We start from the raw sequence: 25,048 nt of genomic DNA, 5'->3' as shown, positions 1-25,048 counted from the left end.
AACTTTCTTTCAATTCAAATGATTGTTTTCTTAAAAATTTGCTTTGAAAATAAAATTATTATTGGGGCATTTCTTCGACAAATTAATTACAGTTAAGATACATTACATTCTCAGATGTACGCAATGCTGCTTCATTACCTTATTTCAAATATATACCTCGTCCCGAATCTTGACCAGAGGCCCATGTCGACGCCCGCCGACTCCTCACATACAACTGCGACTGTCTCTCGCGCGCTGCTACATGCTCTCGCGACTCGCTACGTACAACTGAACTCTCTCGCAACTCGACCGCAACTGCAACTGCCGACTCCCTACATGCAACTCCACTCTCTCGCAACTGGCCTCAACTGCACCTGCCGACTCCCTACATGCAACTGAACTCTCGCGCGGTCAAGGGCAGACTAGCAACGATAAATAACTCTCTGGTCAGAGATTCTGTCATGCCTCGCTATCGCTGTACTAAATACATACGCGTTTCATAACCCTCCACTGGGGGGGGCAAAAATTTGGCAGCGATGGTGAGTCATTTGGACTTGCCACAAGCAACAAATTTTTTCTTAATTAATTAACTTTTACAATTTACAGAATATTCAGATGTAGTACATGAATTAAATGTGGTGCACATGCACTGAGTACAAAACATTTTAGACAATGACAATGAGTACAGAACATATGACATAAGTGCACAGTTACTGACGTTCAGCACAAAACATATTAACACATGACATAAGTGTACATGCACTGAAAAACTCTTTAGCATTTTCATAACAAATAAACGCAATGGTAAAAAAATCATGTTGACAAGTGGCATAAGTGCACATGCACTGCAGTTGAGAATATATCAGCAAATCACAAAATGTATTAATAAATGGCAAAAGTGCACACGCACTGTAGTACAGAACATATCAGAAAACCACAAAATATATACGTAATGAGTACAAATGGCATAAAGTGCACACGCACTGAAAAACTCTCTAATAATTTTACGACAAATAAACCTAATGAGTACAAATCATATTGACAAATGACAAAAGTGCACACGCACTGTAGTACTGTCTAGTATTTTTCTACAACAAACAAACAAATCAAGGAGTGTAATAAAGTGCACATGCACTATAGAAGTCTTTAGTAATTTCAGGATAACTGATCTTATTAACAAATGAAAGGAAGTGCACACGCACTGTATATGACTTTTTCATTTTACAAGAATTAGGGAAGGAATAGGAAGGATTGCGTCATGGTTGTAGCACTTAGGTTGCACGCAGCTGCACTGAAAGTCCATATCTTTCCACAGAAGTACAACACCAAGTGAGACAATCTGAAGTTCTTTTCCCAGAAGTATTTATCAGCGTATCCAAGACACTGAAATGTCGTAGTAATATTCCCTGTTATCATTTTGGCAGTGCATGAGGTACACCAAACAGTGGGACCATAATAACGTCTTCATCGCTGACGGTGGTGGACAGCATGTCGTGTCAACACCACGCTCTTACAAGGCACACCAACGTAGAATTAGTGCAAAAACCAAATATAGTGCTCCATGATCATGAGGATGGACAGGACAAGTGGATATTGCAGTAATTCAGGGTAGTTAGCTCAGAAGGTGAAGGACATTAAGTCATATAGTAGTCTTCATTGAGAATTACAGTAGTAGTTTGCGGCATTCATAGCTCAGTTATTGAACATTTCTGTACCATGTATTTAGTATTACAGAATAATGTTCATAAAATTAACTGATTATAGCAATTATTGGCATCATGGGTAATCGTATTACAATAAACAGTGGCAGTCCTTGGCCAGTTACAAAGCATATTTAGTATGACAGAATAATGTTCATAAAATTAACTGATTATAGTGAACATTGGCACTTATTGGCCAATTATAAACCATCAGAAGTCATCATTGAAAAGGAGAATCAATTATTGGCATAGCATTAACATAATTCATTGAGTTATACTAATTATTGGCACTCATTGGCCAGTTACAAAACATCAAAAGTCATCATTGAAAACAGGAGCTAATGAATGGTATAGTATTAACATAATTCATTTAGTTAAACTAATTATCGGCACTCAGTGGCCAGCAAGTATTGAATAGTACAAAACATTGTTCCTCATTCAGTATTATTCAGAACTTTCTTAAATGGGTAGCATTATTTGGAACTGTTGATACACACCTTTTTTTTTGTTAGCAATGCATTGCTTTGGGTAATTATAAGGGAAAGCAAGAAGAGAAAAAGAAAAAAATTTGCTTCTGGGTTGTTCCTGTAAACGAAAAATGTGTAACGTCATTCGTCATGAGTCAGCTGTAGCAAGGTTGTGACACAACTGGGTAAAAAAAATGTAAGTACTAGTATAGGTTTAATAAGTAACAAGTTTAGGAAATATCATGAAAGGCTTCTCCTGGAAAAAATACAAAATGGATTATTGAGCTGAAAGAAGAAACGCATACTATGCTGAAAAGTAGTGAACTTCGAATTAACAGGTAGTGAAATGTTATAAAAAATGTGTTCCATAGCTGTCCTTTCCAAAACCTTCAGTCATCATACCATACGATATAAAACATACTGTCAAAACAAACTGCAACAAATACTTAAATAACTACATAGCATAAATACATAAACTTCAACATCATCCTCATCTGTAAAGAAAAAACTTCATTATCCATCACTTCATTATCCATATTATCATAACTTCATTATTATCATCACCTGAAAAGAAAAACTTCATTATTCATAGTAGCATATTCTTCATCATTACTCTTCATCAGCATTCATTACCATCCGCAAAAAATCACTTCATTACTCATTACACAACTATTCCTTATCTCTAGCATATTTCATCACTAAAACTAAGATGTGTAGTTCTGTCTGACAGCTTGCATCAATCACCTTGCATTCTGAAAGAAAAAAGTAGTTAAGACTGCTATTCTACGATGTGTATAGTATATTCTTGTTAATGCTTGTTAATTCTGATCCATTTACTCTTCCTCATAAGGTTTTTGCATCTTCTTTCGTTTATTCTGTAGGTGAAATTCCCATTTCTGTTTAATTATTTCCTTTACACGTTATTTCTTTCTGAAAATGATGAACAAAGATTAATGTCTTGCATTTAATTTGTATACCCACTAAATAATGACTGGTTTATAGTAACATAATTGAGCATACAGCATAACATGACAGAAAACGTAATATGTGAAAAACATAGTGTTCAGAGGCAAATATGCACCCAGTGTATAAACAAAGATTAATGTCTTGCATTTACATCATATACTCACTAAATAATGACTGGTTAATAGTAACATAATTGAGCATACAGCATAACATGACAGAAAACGTAATATGAAAAAAAAAATATTGACAGTGTTCAAATGCAAAAATGTACAGAGAATATCACAATGCAGCAGCAAAAAAGAAAAATGTAAAACAGTCATGATGTTGAGATATCATAGGGCAAAAAATGTCAAAGTCAACTGGTGTGTGTTATACCTTAACTATTTCACAGTGCATACAAACAAAACATGAAAACAATCGTACATACATAAGAAAGACAAAATGTGACGTTCGTTGTGTTCAGCTTGTATGTAGTGTAGTTAATAGAGGCGAGAATTAAAGACTTTAATGGAGAGAGATTTTGATAAAATTAATACGTCACTACATAGAATTACATAATTATTCATAAGATACGTAAGTTTGTTTTGAAAAATATGCACGGTCTGATGTGTAACGACAAGAAGAGCGACCTGCTAACCTTACCTTGCCGGGCACTTGCCAAGAAAAAGTACGATAGTCATCAATAATTAATCATGTGAATATAATTGCATAAGTGGTCATAAGTGGCATCATAGCACGTAAAATGATAAAGTGGTTTCATTCAATAAAGGGTTTAATGTTCGACACATGGTGGTTGCCCTTACTTTTCCTGGTGCTCAAAGTTTCGACGTGTACAACATTGGGGTGAGGAATGCTGCGAATCCGATATGGACCTGCGTGTAGAAGTTCAAATTTACTGCACTTACCTTTTATTCTGCTGGATAAATAGTGTGTACGTACTAATATCTTCTGTCCAATGTGAAAGTCACGACTTGTACAAACCTGTATTTGCTGTCTTCTTCGGCGCTCTGCGGCACGTTTGATGTTGTTTAGCGCAATGTTAATTATTTCATGGTGTCGTAATCGACGAGATGTAGGAAAGTTTACTAATTCTTTAATTTTGTTAGGTGGTTCAGCATTTTTTTAGTGTAACAGACGGAGATAGCATAGTGGATTCATTTGGTACGGAATTAATTACATCTTGGAAGGAGAATATGTGTGTATCCCAGTCAATATGTCTTTTGTGGCAGTATATTCTACACAGTTTACCAATTTCTTTCATTAATCGTTCACAAGGGTTCGAAGAAGCATGGTACTTGGATATATAGATCGGAGAAATGTTTCTAGCTCGTAACATGCGTGTCCATGTAGCAGAACGAAATTGTGATCCATTATCGGAAATTACTCTCATGACATGTCCTACATGAAATAGAAAATGTTTTACAAATGCTTTCGAAACAGTTTTAGCAGTAGCTTTGCGTAACGGAGTGAAAGTAACAAATTTTGAAGTGAGTTCAACAGCGACAAAGATGTAGCAAAAACCTCTGTTAGTTCTCGGAATTGGACCAAAAATGTCTACTGCGGCCATATGTCTTAATTTAACAGGTACAATGGGATATAATGGAGGAATATGTGAAGTGGTGTCTGACTTAGCTTTCTGGCAAATGTTACATGACGCTAAAACTCGTCGTATGCGTTTCTCCATATTGGTAAAATAACAGTTATGTCTCAGTATAAGAAAACATTTTCCGGCTCCGTAATGTGCATAACTTAAATGAGTATACCATATTAATTTATTAACCATTTAGTCAGGAACGCATAATAACCAATTGTTGCTGTCAGAATGAGAGCGGCGAAACAGAATGTCATTGCGTACAGTGTAATGGTTTCTAATCGTAACATTATTCTTATTTTGCCAAAGGTGTTTAATTTCTTTCCACACATTGTCTTTACTTTGCTCTTTTGCTATGTCCTGTAATGACGATGAAATAAAATTTTCAAATGCAACTTGCTGAATGTACATGACACTGAAATTTGCTTTGCAGAAGTTGGTTGCTACGTCTTGCTGATTGTTGCTGAGAGAACGTGATAGTGCGTCTGCTATAACATTTTGTGAGCCAGGAATGTGAACAATCGTAAAATTAAATTCCTGTAAATAAAGTTTCCATCTGCTTAATCTGTCGTGAGTGAATTTAGCCGAAAGTAAGAATTGTATAGCTCTATGGTCTGTGTAAACGGTGGTATGTCTGCCATAAAGAAAGTGCCGAAATCTCGTAAATGCCCATACAACACATAATGTTGCCAGTTCTGTAACGGAATAATTTCGTTCAGCAGGTGACAGAATGCGGCTTGCAAATGCGATGTTTTTAATAATTGTAGAGCCATCTTCTTCAATTTCCTGAAAAATATGTACGCTAAAGCGGTGTTAGAACTGTCGGTGGCAATGGAAAAATTTCTGGTAAGATCTGAGTGCGATAAAAGTGGAGCATTCAACAAGGCTTCTTTCAAGTTCACAAATTCAGGATGTGTTTGCTTATCCCACGACCAAATAGCATTTTTACCTGTTAATAGGCATAATCTAGGTGTGTCTAAAGCAGAGTGATGAATAAATTTGCGAAAAAAGTTAATTAAGCCCAAAAACCTGCGTAATTACTTCTTCGTCGTAGGAACAGTAATGTCACGTAGAGCTTGAAGTTTTTCCGGATCAGGCGCAATGCCTTCTGCTGAAATTACGTGTCCAAGAAATTTTATGGAAGTTTTGCCAAAATGCGATTTACTGAGATTAACTGTGAGTCCTTGAGCATGAAAAGTTTGTAACAGTCGTTCTAGAATCAGATTGTGTTCAGTCCAGTTAGCTTCTGCAATAAGAATGTCATCTAGTACGTCGTGATTCTGTCTTTAAGTTCTGTCGGAAGTATTGTGTTCAAACCGCGAATAAAAGCTGCAGAAGAAATAGTTAAGCCGAACGGTAATTTACAAAATTGATAACAGTCACCAAAACAGAGAAAAGCTGTATACTTTCTGCAATTCGGATGAAGTTGAATTTGCCAAAATCCCGATTTCAAATCTAGTGTGGAATAAATAGCAGTACCGTGAAATTTCTGTAGAAGTTCTTCTAATGTCTGAGGTCGATCTGTTTCATTATTAATTATGTCATTGATGCGACGTGAATCAAGTACGAGGCGAAGTGAGCCATCTTCTTTCTTAACAATATGTAGCGGGTTTATGTACGGACTAACTGCTGGTTCAATAATTCCTTGGTCAAGCATATCCTGCAATTCTTTCTTAACTTGTTCTCTGTGGATATACGGAATGGGATAATGTTTAGCTTTAAATGTATCGTGCTGTTTGACTTGAAATTCATGCATAAATCCGGACATAGTGCCAGGAATGTTGTCAAAAACTGGATCTTGCTGTAAAAGAATGTTGTGCAGTTGCATGCGTTCGTCGTCTGTATTAGCACTGCTTTGTTTAACTTTGTCAGAAATCATCTGTATTACGTCGTAGTCGGCTTCATCTGGAGTATTATAGTTATGCACATACGTATCTGTGAACAATGTGGAGTTACAGTCTATGTTACGCGTTGCGGAAAGGACCTCTGTGCGGTTAATTGTTTGTTCTTCCGCAGATAGTGAATGCTGAAATTCTAAAGCAAGTTGTACATTTTCATCCTTCAACATTAAATAGGAATTCTGAAAATAAACCACTGCGTCGTGTTGTACGAGAAAATTACTACCTAAAATAACGTCTGCCGTCAACAAAGGAACAATCCAAAAATTTGAGTGAAAAGTATGACCTGCAATACAAAATGACAAATGCGTCTGTAATTTAAGGTCTACTCCTTTACTCGATACTGCTCCTTTTACTTTTGTTTTGCCTATTGGTAATGTAGGATAGGTATTCTCTTTGTTACACTCGTTAAAAGTTTCTTCATTTATTACTGACATAGGTGATCTGGAATCGATTACTGCTGAAAATTTCGATGAACCAATTTTAATTTCGATAACAGGATGTGAAATGGATTTCTGAACAACTGGTCTTTCCTGTAAAAGAGTGTCTCTGATGTCGTCAAAAGTAATAATATTTCCGTGAACAACATTCTGCGAGTCGAAGGTAGTGCCTGTGTTACCGGAAGATGCGACCTGTACAGTATCTAGTCAGATTCTATCTGACGTGTTATTATTATCAGGAGGATGTTGTGGCATTTCTACTATTTGAACAGTTCTATTACTTCTTCCAGAAGTATTACGCTCTGGATGATACCTACTGTCGGGTTCATTCATGAGAATATGTTGTTGTTGATCATTTTTGTTGCTGGTAAGATCGACTGTTATTATACGTACGCTGAAAATTGTGCTCATTATTTTTACGTCTGTCGTGATAGTCATTCCTATACGGTGCACTGCGATAGGAATTGAAATACTGTGTTTTCTGTACGTGGTTGTTCCTTTGCTGCCGTGCGTTACTATTTGTTGGAGCTGAGACTATACGTGCACGCGGCGAAACATTAAAGTTAGGTTGACCTTGTGCATTACATTGTTGGTTAGGTATGCTAACCGGCTGGCTTTGTTGCTGTTGTTGCGAAAAACGTCTATTGTTACCAAAAAATGCGTTTGCTGTTAATTTTACGCATACTGATGATTATAATTTTATCTGATATTAAAATTACGGCGGTAGTTCTGGAGTGCCTAATGAAAATTGTCACTTTCGGTAAAAATTTGTCATATCGGGTTTTCTTTAGTCATTTTTCTTAATCCTAGATAGAGCAATAGTTAAAGAGCTGTTTTGATAGATATAAAGGATAGTAGAAGAGAAGGCAGCAGTGCAGAAAACTAAAGATGAAACAGCACTACTACAGCTCGGGGCCCTATGCACGCTACGGCACATATTCATTAAAGCGTAATGAATCCCCTAAGGTCAATTACGTACTGCAAATAATTTTTAGCTTTTGCGTTGCAGGCAATGGCGGTAAAAATCCAAAAACAAATTGTTGTATCCTTGCTAATTCCAGTTTCTGCATTATAGGCAATAGCGGTGAAAGTACGAAAATAAATTGCCTTATACAGTTCAAATCGTGTAATTGTGTTCTGTCATTATTAAATTCCTTAGATTTTCTTATAAATGCAAATTGCTTGTAATCAACGTTCTCGTCACTGAATTTGAGAACACGTTCAGTTTTGTGTGAAAATCTGTTTGTCTGTGTCTGTTCGGAATCTAAGTCGTATGTTCGCAAAGTGGCGTCTGCTGTGATGTGTTATTAACCGAAATATTTTTCACCTCTGTTACTTCTTGCTGTAAACTTGACAATTTTCTACGCAACGTGTTATTAGACGAATCGATCTCATTAATTGTCTGCTGTAAATTTTGAAATTCGGGTGTTTGGTTAAATGAAACCGGTGAAGTATCGTCTGATTTGCTGTCATTATTACTTTCAATAGCGTCAATACGACTGGCCAATTCATCACATTTTTCAGTCAGTATTTTTACCTGATCATCGGTTTTAGTGTCAGAAGTATTAATCTGTTTTTGTAATTTACGTGTGGTTTCGTTCAATTTTTTAACGTCAGCTTTGATGACATCGCAATCCTGTGTTATTTCTAATTGTTAAAATCTGTCTGTCACTGTCTGAATATCTGCTGTGTGTGTATCTGTTTTTGATTTAAGATCAGAAATTTCATCACGTAATTCCGCGTTCAACTGTTCGATGGTATTAATTTTGTCGGACACTGTAGCAATATTGTTGTCTACGTATGTTTTTGCTTTCGCAAACATTTTACGTTTGTCTTCTTGTCTCTGAGCAGTGATTGTTTCCATGACTTGACGTTTTACTTTATTTTGATCCTGAATAAATTTGCGGAAACGCGTATCACTGTTTTGTATGTGGTGATTAAAGCGCTCGTCAGTTTCAGTGTTCTGTTGGTCGAATTTCGCGTCTATCTTAGCATCCATTGTCCGCGAAAGTTCTGCTGTCATTGCTTTAAATTCGTCGCGTAATTGTGTAGCTTTTTCAGAGCATTGTTCAGCGACTGCGCTAATTTCGTTTCTAAGTGTTTCTGTTGTAGCTGTCTGCATTTCCCTTAATTCTTGAGATACCGATCTAATTTCTTCGCTACTTTTCTTTGAAAAAGCCTCAATTTCCTCGCGCAACTGTTCCTTAGTGTCATGGCACTGCGCGGCAACGGCTCTAATTTGTTCACTAAGCTGCCTGGAATTGTTGTCTAATTTTTCATTTAACTGTTTAGAATTGTTGTCTAATTTTTCATTAAGGTGTTTGTTCTGTTCACTAAGTTGTTTGAAATCTTCTTTCTGTTGTTTGACCTGTTCACTAAGTTGTTTGAGATTTTCATCATTGTTGTCTAATTTTTCATTAAAGTGTTGTTTAAGATTTTCACTGTGTTGTTGTAGCAATCTTGCCATAATTTGTTCAAAGTCAATATTACCGGCTCTATTCTCTGTACTGTTTGATTGTGTACCTACAATTCTCGCGTTTTGTGTGACCATTTGGTCATTCTGTAATTTACAAAAAGGTTTGCCAGTCGAATGTACATTGTCGGTCACTATTTCGGAATTAAATGGATTCGTCGTACTTTCAGTACACTGTCCATTTTCATTAGAGAAATTTGTCCGTACGTTATTTGAACTTTCCAAACCGGGTATGTTAAGCTGGGCAGCGCTCATTACAATAGAGCTCCCCACGTCATCAATTGTCGTCAAATTAACAGAGGAGACAATTGAGTTCATTTGTTCATCATTAAGATAAAACTCATCATTAGTGGTTGGAACGCATTGATTGTCAGTGAACGCAGGATTGTCATCATTACACTGCGTGTCACAATTACTATCGGTCACGTTGTTTAAGTCGGTAATTTCGTTCATAATACCTCGCGATACACTATTCACAGTCTTTCGCGGCATTTTTGCTATAGTCACAATTATTCACAAAAGAAATAAGCACAATGCAAAAAGCAACAAACACAAATACAACAGAGCAACGAATTGCCGATGATCTGAGGAAAGAAAGGCACAAAATTAGTAAAAGCGTTGCGCCAAAAGCTAATTATATTAAGTAAACAAGAGCAAATATCTGACTACTTTTCAGAAGATTCTCAACGAAATACGATCCTGGACCGGGTGTCGCCAAGTGTAACCTCCCAGCAAAATTTCGAATGACAAAAATTAAATGTCAATGAGAATAGAACCTAGTGTAACGTCCTAGCAATGAAATTTAATGACTGCCAATAAATGTGAACTAGCAATCTGAGCCAAGTGTAAGCTCCCCACAAAAATGTAAGACAGTTCAATGATAATGAAATCTCAGTGACAATGAAAACGTAAATAGACCGAAATGTCGATCTTAGGCCCTGTGCAACTTTGAATTTAAGTGAAACTTTTGTTTAAGGAAATGCATGGGAAACTTTCTTTCAATTCAAATGATTGTTTTCTTAAAAATTTGCTTTGAAAATAAAATTATTATTGGGGCATTTCTTCGACAAATTAATTACAGTTAAGATACATTACATTCTCAGATGTACGCAATGCTGCTTCATTACCTTATTTCAAATATATACCTCGTCCCGAATCTTGACCAGAGGCCCATGTCGACGCCCGCCGACTCCTCACATACAACTGCGACTGTCTCTCGCGCGCTGCTACATGCTCTCGCGACTCGCTACGTACAACTGAACTCTCTCGCAACTCGACCGCAACTGCAACTGCCGACTCCCTACATGCAACTCCACTCTCTCGCAACTGGCCTCAACTGCACCTGCCGACTCCCTACATGCAACTGAACTCTCGCGCGGTCAAGGGCAGACTAGCAACGATAAATAACTCTCTGGTCAGAGATTCTGTCATGCCTCGCCATCGCTGTACTAAATACATACGCGTTTCAAGGTCACACCAATATTCAAGAAAGGTAGTAGGAGTAATCCACTAAATTACAGGCCCATATCGTTAACGTCGATATGCAGCAGGACTTTAGAACATATATTGTGTTCGAACATTATGAATTACCTCGAAGAAAGCGGTCTATTGACACACAGTCAACATGGGTTTAGGAAACATCGTTCCTGTGAAACACAACTAGCTCTTTATTCACATGAAGTGTTGAGTGTTATTGACAAGGGATTTCAGATCGATTCCGTATTTCTGGATTTTCAGAAGGCGTTTGACACTATACCACACAAGCGGCTCGTAGTGAAATAGCGTGCTTATGGAATATCGTCTCAGTTATGTGACTGGATTTGTGATTTCCTGTCAGAGAGGTCACAGTTCGTAGTAATTGACGGAAAGTCATCAAGTAAAACAGGAGTGATTTCTGACGTTCCCCAAGGTAGTGCTGTTCCTTACCTATATTAACGATTTGGGAGACAATCTGAGCAGCCGTCTTCGGTTGTTTGCAGATGACGCTGTCGTTTATCGACTAATAAAATTATCAGAAGACCAAAACAAAATGCAAAACGATTTCGAAAAGATATCTGAATGGTGCGAAAATTGGCAGTTGACCCCAAATAAACGAAAAGTGTGAGGTCATCCACATGAGTGCTAAAAGGAACTCGTTAAGCTTCGGTTACACGATAAATCAGTCTAATCTAAAGGCCGTAAATTCAACTAAATACCTAGGTATTACAATTACGAATAACTTAAATTGGGAGGAACACATAGAAAATGTTGTGAGGAAGGCTAACCAAAGGCTGCGTTTTATTGGCAGGACGTCCGCCCCGGTAGCTGAGTGGTCAGCGTGACAGACTGTCAATCCTAAGGGCCCGGGTTCGATTCCCGGCTGGGTCGGAAATTTTCTCCGCTCAGGGACTGGGTGTTGTGTTGTCCTAATCATCATCATTTCATCCCCATCGACACGCAGGTCGCCGAAGTGGCGTCAAATCGAAAGACCTGCACCAGGCGAACGGTCTACCCGACGGGAGGCCCTAGCCACACGACATTTCCATTTCCATTTCATTGGCAGGACACTTAGAAAATGAAACAGATCTACTAAGGAGACTGCCTACACTACGCTTGTCCGCCCTCTTTTAGAATACTGCTGCGCGGTGTGAGATCCTTACCAGGTAGGACTGACGGAGTACATCGAAAAAGTTCAAAGAAAGGCAGCAAGTTTTATATTATTGCGAAATATGGAAGAGAGTGTCACAGAAATGATACTGGATTTGGGCTGGACGTCATTAAAAGAAATGCGTTTTTCGTTGCGACGGAATCTTCTCACGAAATTCCAGTCACCAACTTTCTCCTCCGAATGTGAAAATATTTTGTTGGCACCCACCTACATAGGGAGGAACGATCACCAAGATAAAATAAGGGAAATCAGAGCTCATACGGAAAGATAGAGGTGTTCATTCTTTTCGCGCGCTATACGAGATTGGAATAACAGAGAATTGTGAAGGTGGTTCGATCAACCCTCTGCGAGTCACTTTAATGTGATTTGCAGAGTATCCATGCAGATGTAGATGTAGATGTTAGCGCTGACAGCTCTACGCAAATGCCGCTGCTCTCAATCATTTAGTGAAGCAGTTGGATACTGCGTTGTCCATGGTGTGAGGTAATACCTGAAATTTGTTATCCTCGGCACACTCTTGACACTGTGTATCTCGCAATGATGAATTCTCTAATGATTTCCGAAATGAGTCTAGTTCCAAGTACCATTCCGAGTTCAAAGTCCGTTAATACTCTTCGTGCGGCCACAATGAGCCGAGAACCTTTTCACGCGAGTCACCCGAGTACAAATGACTGCTCCGCCAAGGTACTGCCTTTTTATACCTTGTGTGCACGATACTGCAGCCATCTTCATATGCGCATATCGCTATTCCATTCTATGTGATGGTTCAAATGGCTCTGAGCACTATGGGACTTAACAACTATGGTCATCAGTCCCCTAGAACTTAGAACTACTTAAACCTAACTAACCTAAGGACATAACACAACACCCAGTCATCACGAGGCAGAGAAAATCCCTGACCCCGGCGGGAATCGAACCCGGCAACCCGGGCGCGGGAAGCGAGAACCATTCTGTGTGAGAGAGGGCGTTTTGGTCGTAATCTCTGCAGGTTGAACAAATCAATAAATAGATAAAAAATAACACACGAGAGCTGCACAAGTTGTGGCTTGTGTCCTGGTGTGACGCTCAGTTTTCATCTATCAGGATTTCTCACCCGCACACACACACGCACACACATTCCGACTCAACCCATTAATTTGGCGCGTGGGTCTGGCCACAAATTAAATTTATTGTCATATTTCTGTGTCACATTTCTGGTTAGGTTGGAAACCAACGCAATAGTGCCGACCGTTTGCGCTCCCTCAGCAGTTAAATTTCCTAGATTATTCCCGTTGGATTTAATTATCTCCATTGAAAAAAAATGTTTCAGAGTCATTTCTTTGTGGCGCGCCGCCAGTATCCACACGGCGCGCAAAGCGCGTTAAATCAGCGAAAAAAGATGGAACGATCCGCGTGCAGCTGCGCGACCGGCCACCGAATGTGGAATGTGGCGACCCGGCGCGGCGGCGGAAGCGCGGCATCGGCACCAACGGTGGCGGTGTCAAGGGCTGACCCCAATACTGCGGCTGCCTGCTGCTGCTGCTGCTGCTGCTGCTGCCTGCCAAGCTCTTCGCAAACAGTGCTCGCTGCATCACCCCCTCCCTCCCCCTCCCCCGCCACCATAACGCGCTGTACACGAATTGCATTTACAATTTAAATGACAGCACCGCCTTGTCGTCCCTTCCGCAATACCCGGTAAGTACGGAAATAAAAGACGGTCCGATATGGCTCCACTTACGACCCTCTCTCGCCCACTAATATTCTAGGTTCGCTGGTTGACTGCAGCAGTCCTCAACGGTGGAGACACACCGTGTGACCTCGTGCTAATGAAGAGAATGTGTGTTTCGGTATGGTTTTCCTCGCAAAAGTGCGTGCTCTCGGAGACATTTCATCTTTACCATGGAACCGCGCACGGCTTGCGTTTCTCCCATTTATTGCTTGTCATCTTCCATTCTCTTCTATTCTTCTTCTCTTCCACAGGGCTATTACAAATGATTGAAGCGATTTCATAAATTCACTGTAGCTCCATTCATTGACATATGGTCACGACACACTACAGATACGTAGAAAAACTCATAAAGTTTTGTTCGGCTGAAGCCGCACTTCAGGTTTCTGCCGCCAGAGCGCTCGAGAGCGCAGTGAGACAAAATGGCGACAGGAGCCGAGAAAGCGTATGTCGTGCTTGAAATGCACTCACATCAGTCAGTCATAACAGTGCAACGACACTTCAGGACGAAGTTCAACAAAGAACCACCAACTGCTAACTCCATTCGGCGATGGTATGCGCAGTTTAAAGCTTCTGGATGCCTCTGTAAGGGGAGATCAATGGGTCGGTCTGCAGTGAGCGAAGAAACGGTTGAACGCGTGCGGGCAAGTTTCACGCGTAGCCCGCGGAAGTCGACGAATAAAGCAAGCAGGGAGCTAAACGTACCACAGCCGACGGTTTGGAAAATCTTACGGAAAAGGCTAAAGCAGAAGCCTTACCGTTTACAATTACTACAAGCCCTGACACCCGATGACAAAGTCAAACGCTTTGAATTTTCGGAGCGGTTGCAACAGCTCATGGAAGAGGATGCGTTCAGTGCGAAACTTGTTTTCAGTGATGAAGCAACATTTTTTCTTAATGGTGAAGTGAACAGACACAATGTGCGAATCTGGGCGGTAGAGAATCCTCACGCATTCGTGCAGAAAATTCGCAATTCACCAAAAGTTAACGTGTTTTGTGCAATCTCAGGGTTTAAAGTTTACGGCCCCTTTTTCTTCTGCGAAAAAAAACGTTACAGGGCTGGAAAATTGGCTCATGCCACAACTGGAGACCGACAGCGCCGACTTCATCTTTCAACAGGATGGTGCTCCACCGCACTTCCATCATGATGTTCGGCATTTCTTAAACAGGAGATTGGAAAACCGATGGATCGGTCGTGGTGGAGATCATGATCAGCAATTCATGTCATGGCCTCCACGCTCTCCTGACTTAACCCCATGCGATTTCTTTCTGTGGGGTTATGTGAAAGATTCAGTGTTTAAACCTCCTCTACCAAGAAACGTGCCAGAACTGCAAGCTAGCATCAACGATGCTTTTGAACTCATTGATGGGGACATGCTGCGCCGAGTGTGGGAGGAACTTGATTATCGGCTTGATGTCTTCCGAATCACTAAAGGGGCACATATCGAACATTTGTGAATGCCTAAAAAAACTTTTTGAGTTTTTGTATGTGTGTGCAAAGCATTGTGAAAATATCTCAAATAATAAAGTTATTGTAGAGCTGTGAAATCGCTTCAATCATTTGTAATAACCCTGTATTACGGTACTGCCGCCTCGTTTTCTTATTGCATTTACTGGCGTCACGAACTTCCTGCCTTACTTGCCCGTGAGCGGCAGCAGCAGCGCGTATCCATAAGTGCACTGTCGTACCATCTCTGGAATGACCGATAGTATTTCCGGGTCGTCGTGTGTCTGGGAGTCTGTTCGGGATGGACCAGCAGTGCAGGCGGGCCGCAGCAGCAGTGAAGTCCGGGGATGGAGCACTGGTGAGGTGTCGACAGCCAGTGCTCGCTGACCGCTGGCGACACACGTGAACTGTCCTACGGAGGAAGATTGGAGCAGGACGACCGTTGGTTGCTCATTCGGTTGGTCGTCTCATCGGCCGACGTATTCTTGGTCCTTCCGCTATTTCCGGGCCTGGGCAGTTGGTCGGTTGGCGGGTAGCAGTAAGGAAATCTCCGTGGCGCGTGGTTTGGCCGGGCCCGCTCTAGGCCTCTATGCAGTGCCGGAGTGTGTGGTGCTGTTCCCATTGCTACGAGGTTCGTGGCTCACCGATCCTGGACATGACAGTTGAGTTTTGACTTAATCTACCAGCAAGTCACGAATGTTCACATTGTGTTGTTTAGAGTTCGTTGTCAGCTGTTGGGATATTCCCGCGAGCAACAACGTGTGTTTTCAAGTTGGAAAATTTTAGCCACCCTCCAGTGGAGTTTACTGTAATTGGTTATTTGAATTTGAAGTACATCAGTAGAATCCTCTGCCTTGTGGCCGTTAACGTTCCTGTTACCTGCCCTGACCGTTTCCGCATCATGTTGTCGCTGTCCAGCACGGTGTGTAGTTCGTCAGCTCAATGTATAATTGTTTGTGGGCGCCAATACCTTCTACGTTGTACCATTGAACTCCCTGTTGTGTGCTGGTCGGGTGAAGCGGAGGTTATCTTGTCGGTGGGTCCGTTGACTGTCTGTCGGTTGGGTTGTCGTCGGAACGACAATGGTTGGGCCGACTGCTTGTCTTACCTAAGCGAGCGTTAGTGTTTGAACTCCAGGCCGACCCTCGGAACTTCAGAGCGCCCTTGGGTGTACTGCCTTTTCTTGTTTGTTCTTGTTGTTTGTACTTGTATGGCTTCTAGCCGATTTTTAGATTAAGGTTGTTTTGCCCTTAAGGCGTAGGTGGTTTGGGCATAATTTAAGAACTGTTTTACGTAAAGCCTTGGGCATTTTTTAAAAAAAATTATGTTATTGATTCTTAAATGTTGAGCCTTCAGACGATTTTGAATTTAAGTTGTTTGCTCTTAAACTGTCAGATTCTGGGCCTTCAGCCTAATTAAGGAACTGTTTTAAGATAAGGCTTTGCCTTTTGAATTTCTGATTTTGGTTCAGCTTTAAGTTATTGGCTTTCAGCCTTTTTTAAATTAAAGTGGTCTTCCCCTTAAGGCATGAGATTGTACGGCGCATCAGCCGCTGATTAAGTTCCAAAACTAAAGCTGTGTTTTTTTTTAATTTTTCTTGGTTCTTGTAATTTTTGATCAAACTAAAGGTTGTATGTTCGAGTGTAACTGACAGCCGCCAATTTTGGCCACTTCCCACTACTTAAACTACCTGTCTTGGTCTGTGGGCCAACCAGGGCGTATCAACCATATTCTTCAGCGTGCTCCACTTACGAAGGATACGACTCTCAGGTCGTGGGCTGTGTGGAGCGCCGTGGGCAGCGTTGAGCCAGGTCTACGAGAAAGACAGGCCGTGGCGCGTACGTCACAGCACGTGACACTACAGGTCTTACGAGTGCCAGCAGCCGTTTCCAGCGGTGAGCGTGTAACTAAACTCCTGGAAATTGAAATAAGAACACCGTGAATTCATTGTCCCAGGAAGGGGAAACTTTATTGACACATTCCTGGGGTCAGATACATCACATGATCACACTGACAGAACCACAGGCACATAGACACAGGCAACAGAGCATGCACAATGTCGGAACTAGTACAGTGTATATCCACCTTTCGCAGCAATGCAGGCTGCTATTCTCCCATGGAGGCGATCGTAGAGATGCTGGATGTAGTCCTGTGGAACGGCTTGCCATGCCATTTCCACCTGGCGCCTCAGTTGGACCAGCGTTCGTGCTGGACGTGCAGACCGCGTGAGACGACGCTTCATCCAGTCCCAAACATGCTCAATGGGGGACAGATCCGGAGATCTTGCTGGACAGGGTAGTTGACTTACACCTTCTAGAGCACGTTGGGTAGCACGGGATACATGCGGACGTGCATTGTCCTGTTGGAACAGTAAGTTCCCTTTGCCGGTCTAGGAATGGTAGAACGATGGGTTCGATGACGGTTTGGATGTACCGTGCACTATTCAGTGTCCCCTCGACGATCACCAGTGGTGTACGGCCAGTGTAGGAGATCGCTCCCCACACCATGATGCCGGGTGTTGGCCCTGTGTGCCTCGGTCGTATGCAGTCCTGATTGTGGCGCTCACCTGCACGGCGCCAAACACGCATACGACCATCATTGGCACCAAGGCAGAAGCGACTCTCATCGCTGAAGACGACACGTCTCCATTCGTCCCTCCATTCACGCCTGTCGCGACACCACTGGAGGCGGGCTGCACGATGTTGGGGCGTAAGCGGAAGACGGCCTAACGGTGTGCGGGACCGTAGCCCAGCTTCATGGAGACGGTTGCGAATGGTCCTCGCCGATACCCCAGGAGCAACAGTGTCCCTAATTTGCTGGGAAGTGGCGGTGCGGTCCCCTACGGCACTGCGTAGGATCCTACGGTCTTGGCGTGCATCCGTGCGTCGCTGCGGTCCGGTCCCAGGTCGACGGGCACGTGCACCTTCCGCCGACCACTGGCGACAACATCGATGTACTGTGGAGACCTCACGCCCCACGTGTTGAGCAATTCGGCGGTACGTCCACCCGGCCTCCCGCATGCCCACTATACGCCCTCGCTCAGAGTCCGTCAGCTGCACATACGGTTCACGTCCACGCTGTCGCGGCATGCTACCAGTGTTAAAGACTGCGATGGAGCTCCGTATGCCACGGCAAACTGGCTGACACTGACGGCGGCGGTGCACAAATGCTGCGCAGCTAGCGCCATTCGACGGCCAACACCGCGGTTCCTGGTGTGTCCGCTGTGCCGTGCGTGTGATCATTGCTTGTACAGCCCTCTCGCAGTGTCCGGAGCAAGTATGGTGGGTCTGACACACCGGTGTCAATGTGTTCTTTTTTCCATTTCCAGGAGTGTATTTCAGAGGAGTTTAATAATTCCTGACCGTACGTTTAAATGCATGCAAGTTCTTGATGACACAAGACCAAATTGAGGCCTTTAGTCGGTACCTTTTCAATTAAATATTAATTTCCCATGCGCTCTGTGTGGAGTCTTGGCCTCTCGTCTCCTGTAGGGAGCCTAAGGGATGCTGCGTTCTCGGAATGCTATACAACAATTCAAGCAAATAACATTAGCAGTTTTATTTCAGTTAAGCAGATTGACAACACTTAACTTTGAAATAACAATGGTGGGGCAAGCGATGGGCAACATGCAACATAAATCCGAGTCCTTTGCTATATACTACGTTCATGCAAGTTTGACACACAGGTTGTGGGTCACTAATAACTGCTACATAGCACTCTCGGCTAGGCCATGCTAGTACAGGCGGAATACTGAGCCGATACTGAGCGGCCGAGAGCGACCCTTATATTCTGCCCTTGTAGAGGCCACTCCTGTCGTGGTGCGGTCCTAATCAGTGCACCATTGGCCGACGTCGTTTCACCGCCTTCTCTGGCCTTGCGTTCTTCATCTTCATTCCGGCGCTTGTGGTTATGCCAGAACACTCTGCATGGAACCGAGTATTCCCGAAGTGTGGCGGACAAGCCTACTGGTGTGACGTCGAAAGTTCGATGCAGAACCTGTATATCTTGTTGGCCACAGTTGAACGGAGTGTCCCCTGCAGACCTGTTTAACTATACGGGATTCTCCTGGACGAGCCGGCCGGTGTGGCCGTGCGGTTAAAGGCGCTTCAGTCTGGAACCGCGTGACCGCTACGGTCGCAGGTTCGAATCCTGCCTCGGGCATGGATGTGTGTGATATCCTTAGGTTAGTTAGGTTTAATTAGTTCTAAGTTCTAGGCGACTGATGACCTCAGAAGTTGAGTCGCATAGTGCTCAGAGCCATTTGAACCATTTTTCTCCTGGACGCAGGCGTTTTGGAAAGTGCTTGCAGTTGGAAACAACAGCGTCCAGCGCAGAGAGCGCACACACCACAAACTAATTTCTGGTTTTCTGGCGCGCAGTGAGGTACGAGGCACCTCCTTTGAACAAATTATCACATTACAAGGAATGCCAGAAATTTGACAATCTATAGTCTGATTAAAATTACTTGATAGTTAATATAAATCATTTGGTACCTTCTAATATCGTGTCGGACATCCTTTTGCCCTGCCTGGCGTATTGCAACAGCCCGACGTTGCATGGACTCAAGAAGTCGTTGTACGTCCCCTCCAGAAATATTGGGCCATGCCGCCTCTTTAATAGTCCGTAATTGTGGAAGTGTTGCCGATGGAGGAAGTCGTGCTCGTACTGACCTCTTGATTATTTTCCATAAATGCATAAATGTTTAATGGGATTCATGTCAGTGGATCTGGGTAGCCAAATCATTCGCTTGAGCTGGCCAGAATGTTCTTCAAATCAATCGCGAACTACTGTAGTCGAGTGATATCTTATTTTGGGAACACGAAGTCCATGAATGGCTGCAAAATGTCTCCAAGTAGCAAACATAACCATTTCAAGTCAATCATCGGTTTAGTTGGACTAGAGGGCCCAGTCCATTCCATGTAAACATAGCACACACAATTATGAAGTCATCACCGGTTTGCATACTGCCTTGTTGACAGCTTGGGTCGATGGATTCGTGGGGCCTGCGACAATTGAACACACCATCAGCTCTTACCAACTGCAATTGACCAGGCCACAGTTTTCCAGTTAGCAAAGACATTCGCGTTGGTGGTCTGCTGCCATAGCCAATTAACGCCAAATGTCACCCCACTGTCCTAACAGATACATTCGTGGTACATCCGACTTTGATTTCTGCGGCTATTTCGCTTATTGTTGCTTTTCTGTTAGCATTGACATCTCCACGCAAACGCCGTTGCTGTTGGTCGTTAAGTGAAGGCCGTTGACATAGACGCTCTCGTTTCACGCTGGAGGAAGGCCATAGAACGGGACGGAGACTACATGAAAAAATAGGATGTGTTGATAAAACACCATTCTTTCGTGTGTGTAATTCTCATTATCTTCAATAAAGAACTTTTGAAGAAAAAAATGCGATGCATTACTTTCTGAGCAACCCTAGTAATGAATAACCAGAAATGCTCTTCACTCCTGTCCTTTTTTGAGAATGTGTAAAATAATGTATGATCCTTTCACCAGTTGACGGCATTTCTCTTCATTTTCGGGAAAGGTTCTTCATCTGGATGTAGAAGGCTCGTTGGTATTACCATGATGGGTGGTGACCTTCGGCTACTGCCTAATTTTTTTTCTGACGGACAGTTACATGTTGTTTGCATTGCCACAAATATATTGATGTTCTTCGATGTCCGTTAAATTGCAGGTGGCAGCCAGTACCGGATCTGCCACATTAATGGAGTGCAGTCTTGACCACTCAGCTATGGAGTCGGATAGTGACGTCATATCTGGGCATTAACTAATGCTGATCTCCTCTAGCAGTCACTTCTTGATAGGTGATCCGTGATGCAAAAATGTCTTCCACAGAGCTGTTTCGCTCTGTCCGCTCTCCCCAAGGTACTTAGACTTCTGCGTCAGATTGATTTCCCTCTCGCTACCACCGGGATGCTGGATGGTTTTTAATAAATTCAGTTTCACCGAACGAGACCTGGAATCTCGCCTTTGCTACTAGTTACTTCTCTTCATTGATTTGTTCTGCAGGTGTGACGAGCGAATCATAAAAAAATTGCGAGGTCATCTGCAAAGCCCAGGCAGTTGTAACGTTACACCGTTTTCAGTATCTGCTGAAATGTAGAATAATTTGTCACTAATAGGGACAACAGCTAATACTGCAAATAGTTCATCAGATGGGGGCGTCAACTCAGTGTAGTACAAATATTTATCTTCTTCTTTTCTTGTTTACTGTAACAGCTGATTCTTATACATGATATGGAATTCTTCCGATTTGCAGACATTATGTGTGATATGTTAGTAATCATGCTTACAGACGCACCATTTTAAATAATATTGTTTGTTATCCCATTGTTAGAACCGACGCCAAACATAGATTCCGCCTCAAAATCTGACGGAAGGCTGACGAGCTGGCTACAAAAATTTGCCCGTATTTATTATTGTTATTCATGTATGGGCCCAACAGGACCACGAGAGGTACAATCAATCAATGTCGCTTTTGATGATTGGCCTTCCTTAGTGTCCAAATTTGCTTCATCCTTTCAGAATGAAGTTTCTTTCTTTCATCAGGCCACGGTGTTCCAGTCTGTTTTCTGATTTCCCCCTGACCAGCTTTCCAATCAAGTATCTTTTGTCTTAATGTTTTTCTATCAGTAATGTCTGCCTGAGTTATACTGGCTACTTTAAGCTCTCTTAATCAAACCAATCCATTTAATTGGCTCAGTTTGAGCCTTACTTCTGTTTTCGTAGAATTCTACTATTTGTTTTGTCAATTTAGTGGGTGCCATTCTTTTAATGTGCCCATAAAATTTAAGTCTTCGTTTTCTCATGTCACCACGTTTGTCTGTGTATTCTTCTATTTCCTTATTACTTCTCAGCCAAAAGTTTCTCCATCAGTAATTTTGGGGCCTAATATTTTCCTAACAATCTTTCTTTCTTTTGAATTTGTTCAATATCCCTCTTTATATTTAAAATTATAGTTCATCCTCCATAGAGACATCCAGGTTTGATTACAGAGCTGCAATACCTAAGTTTACTGAATTTGGAAAGGGATTTTTTATTATAAATATTTTGTTTTAATGTGAATGTAGTTGCCATTTTTTGTCAGCAAACTTCGTTTGCAGCTTTTTCCAGGCCATTCTCTTGTATGATTTCCCCCAAGTATTTAAACTGAGGAACCCTTTTCCTTTTTCCATATTTCGTGTTCAAAAACTTTGGTGCTTCTTTGTTACATGTCAAATATTCCGTTTTTTCGAATGATATTTATAGTCCTACTTTCTCTGCACCTTCTCTAAGAAATTCAATTTGTTTTTGAGCTGTGATAATACCCTAATTAAAATTGCCAGATCATCTGCAAAAGCGAGGCAATCTATTCTATTATTTATTTATTTATGCATTATTTTACCTGGCAAGATTAGGGCCTTCAGGCCCTCTCTTACACCTAACCAGGCATACTCAGATTCAACAAATTTCAGTGTCTACAGAAAATTAGGACATATAACATGTTATACAGTATTAATGTTAAAGAAAAAAAATAGAGATTATAAAAGTAGTACAATGATAATTATAACAATCAAAAAATAATTATAACAATCAAGAATAATAAAAATAATAATAATAACGAGAATAATAATAATAATAATGACTATGTATATGAAAGTAAACATATTTTTCTTTTATGAGTGTCAGTCCTATTGCTAGTTGGGAATTTTCTCGTTATATTCTTGCAGCTTGTGAGTTATTCTCATCAAGCAGAGACATAAGACGATGGAATGGGGTGAAAGAGATATAGAAGAGGTAGATAGGTTAGAGGAAGAGAAATAGAATGGTAAAATTCGAAGCTATGATGGAGAGGAGAAAGAAAAAGATGAGGGGGGGGCACAACAATGGTGGCTATACCGTCCCTAATATGTAAGTCTTAAGTTCCCTCTTGAATGTTGAGTGGTTTTGGATAAGACGCAGATCACAGGGGAGCGCGTTCCATAGTCGTATGGCTGAGATGGAGAATGACACGGAGAAAGATTTTGTGTTATGTAAAGGTACAGCCAAGATGCTAGACGTATCCGATCTGGTATTGCGGTTGTGGAATGATGATAGGTGTTTAGTGTGAGAAGATAAGTATTGGGGGCACCAGTGGCTAAGAAATCGATGAAGTAAGCACATCGTGTGGAGATCGTGTGCCTTATGTGGGCGTATCCAACCTAGCTGGGAGTATGAAGGACTGATATGATCATACAACCGTATGTTTCATACGTATCTAACACAAGCATTCATCACTAGCTCGAGGCATCTCGAATTTTCATTATTTGTACCATATTGAACTACATCACAGTAGTAAAGATTAGGCAAGACTAGTGTTTGGACTAATTTTTGTTTAACATGGCTTGGAAATATTTTTCTAAATTTTTGAATTGCATGTAGGGAGGAGAGCGATTTCCGGCAAGCTGTGACTGTTTGTTCTTCCCAGTTTAGGTGTTCATCCAAGATTATTCCAAGGTCTTTTAATGTTTTTTGGTATGATAGTTGGGTACCATTGAGGAGTATTTGAGGGACTGTTTCGCGAAAGTACCGACTGATTAACTTTGGATGAGATATAAGTATGACCTGGGATTTCTTGGGGTTTAGTTTCAGACCTAGGTTCTGTGCCCATCGGGAAACAGTGCAAATATCTGCGTTCATACTCGCTACTGCGTCAGCAATGTTCTTGGGGCTTGCACTTATGTACAGTTGGATGTCGTCGGCATATAGATGGTAGTTGCTGGAGTGAATCACTGAAGAAATATCATTAATGTACAGTGAGAAGAGTAATGGACCAAGGACGGAGCCTTGGGGAACTCCAGAGCGCACGTTTTTCCATGATGACTTTTCCGACCCACAAATGACTTGTTGACTTCTGTTTTTGAGGTAGCTGTCGAACCAGTGTATTGCGCTGTTTGAGAAATTCAGCTGCTTCATTTTAATTAGTAATATATCAAAGTCAACTGTATCAAAAGCCTTGCTGAAGTCAAGCAGTGTTAGGATGGTAGCTTCACGTCTGTCCATAGCATGTTTAATGTCATCAGTTACTTTGATTAATGCAGTTGCTGTACTATGGTGCTTTCGAAAGCCTGACTGATATTTGTCGTGGATGTTATGAGTTTTGAGGTAATCCGTCAGCTGTTCATGGACGATGTATTCTAGGGCTTTAGATATTGCAGGAAGTATGCTGATCGGCCTGTAGTCACCTGGCGACTTAGGGTTGTCAGTCTTGGGTATAGGTTGAATTAAGCTTTGCTTCCACTCAGTAGGATATGTACTACTTCTACTTCTACCTAACTTGATTAATTGGTCTATATTTTGACTCGACTTTTGATCTCGCCATTCTGTAATTACGTTTCCAAAATACAGTTACATAGTAATGGAGAGAGTCCATCTCCCTATCTAATACCAGTCTTTCTTTAAAATGGTTCAGAAATTTCTTCCATGAATTTAACTTTAGAGCTAGTGTCGGTTAACGTTTCCTTAATCAGTGTTAGGGTTTTATTATCCAGCCCATGTTTACTTTAAAATTTGGAAAAGAGATTCACTATCAAGTGAGTCATAGGTATTTTTAAAATCCACAAATTGTACATACAACATTGTTACTAGAAATCATTTGGCGCCTAAGGAGTAGTTTTAAATTAAGAGTTTTTACTGGACAGGATCTGTTTGGTCTAAAGCCTGCTTGATATTCACTAGTTTTAGTGTCTAACCGTT

This window comes from Schistocerca piceifrons, chromosome 6, assembly GCF_021461385.2.
Source record: "Schistocerca piceifrons isolate TAMUIC-IGC-003096 chromosome 6, iqSchPice1.1, whole genome shotgun sequence".
Lineage (NCBI taxonomy): Eukaryota > Metazoa > Arthropoda > Insecta > Orthoptera > Acrididae > Schistocerca > Schistocerca piceifrons.
The sequence above is the reverse complement of the archived record's forward strand: the minus strand, read 5'-3'. Positions refer to the sequence as shown.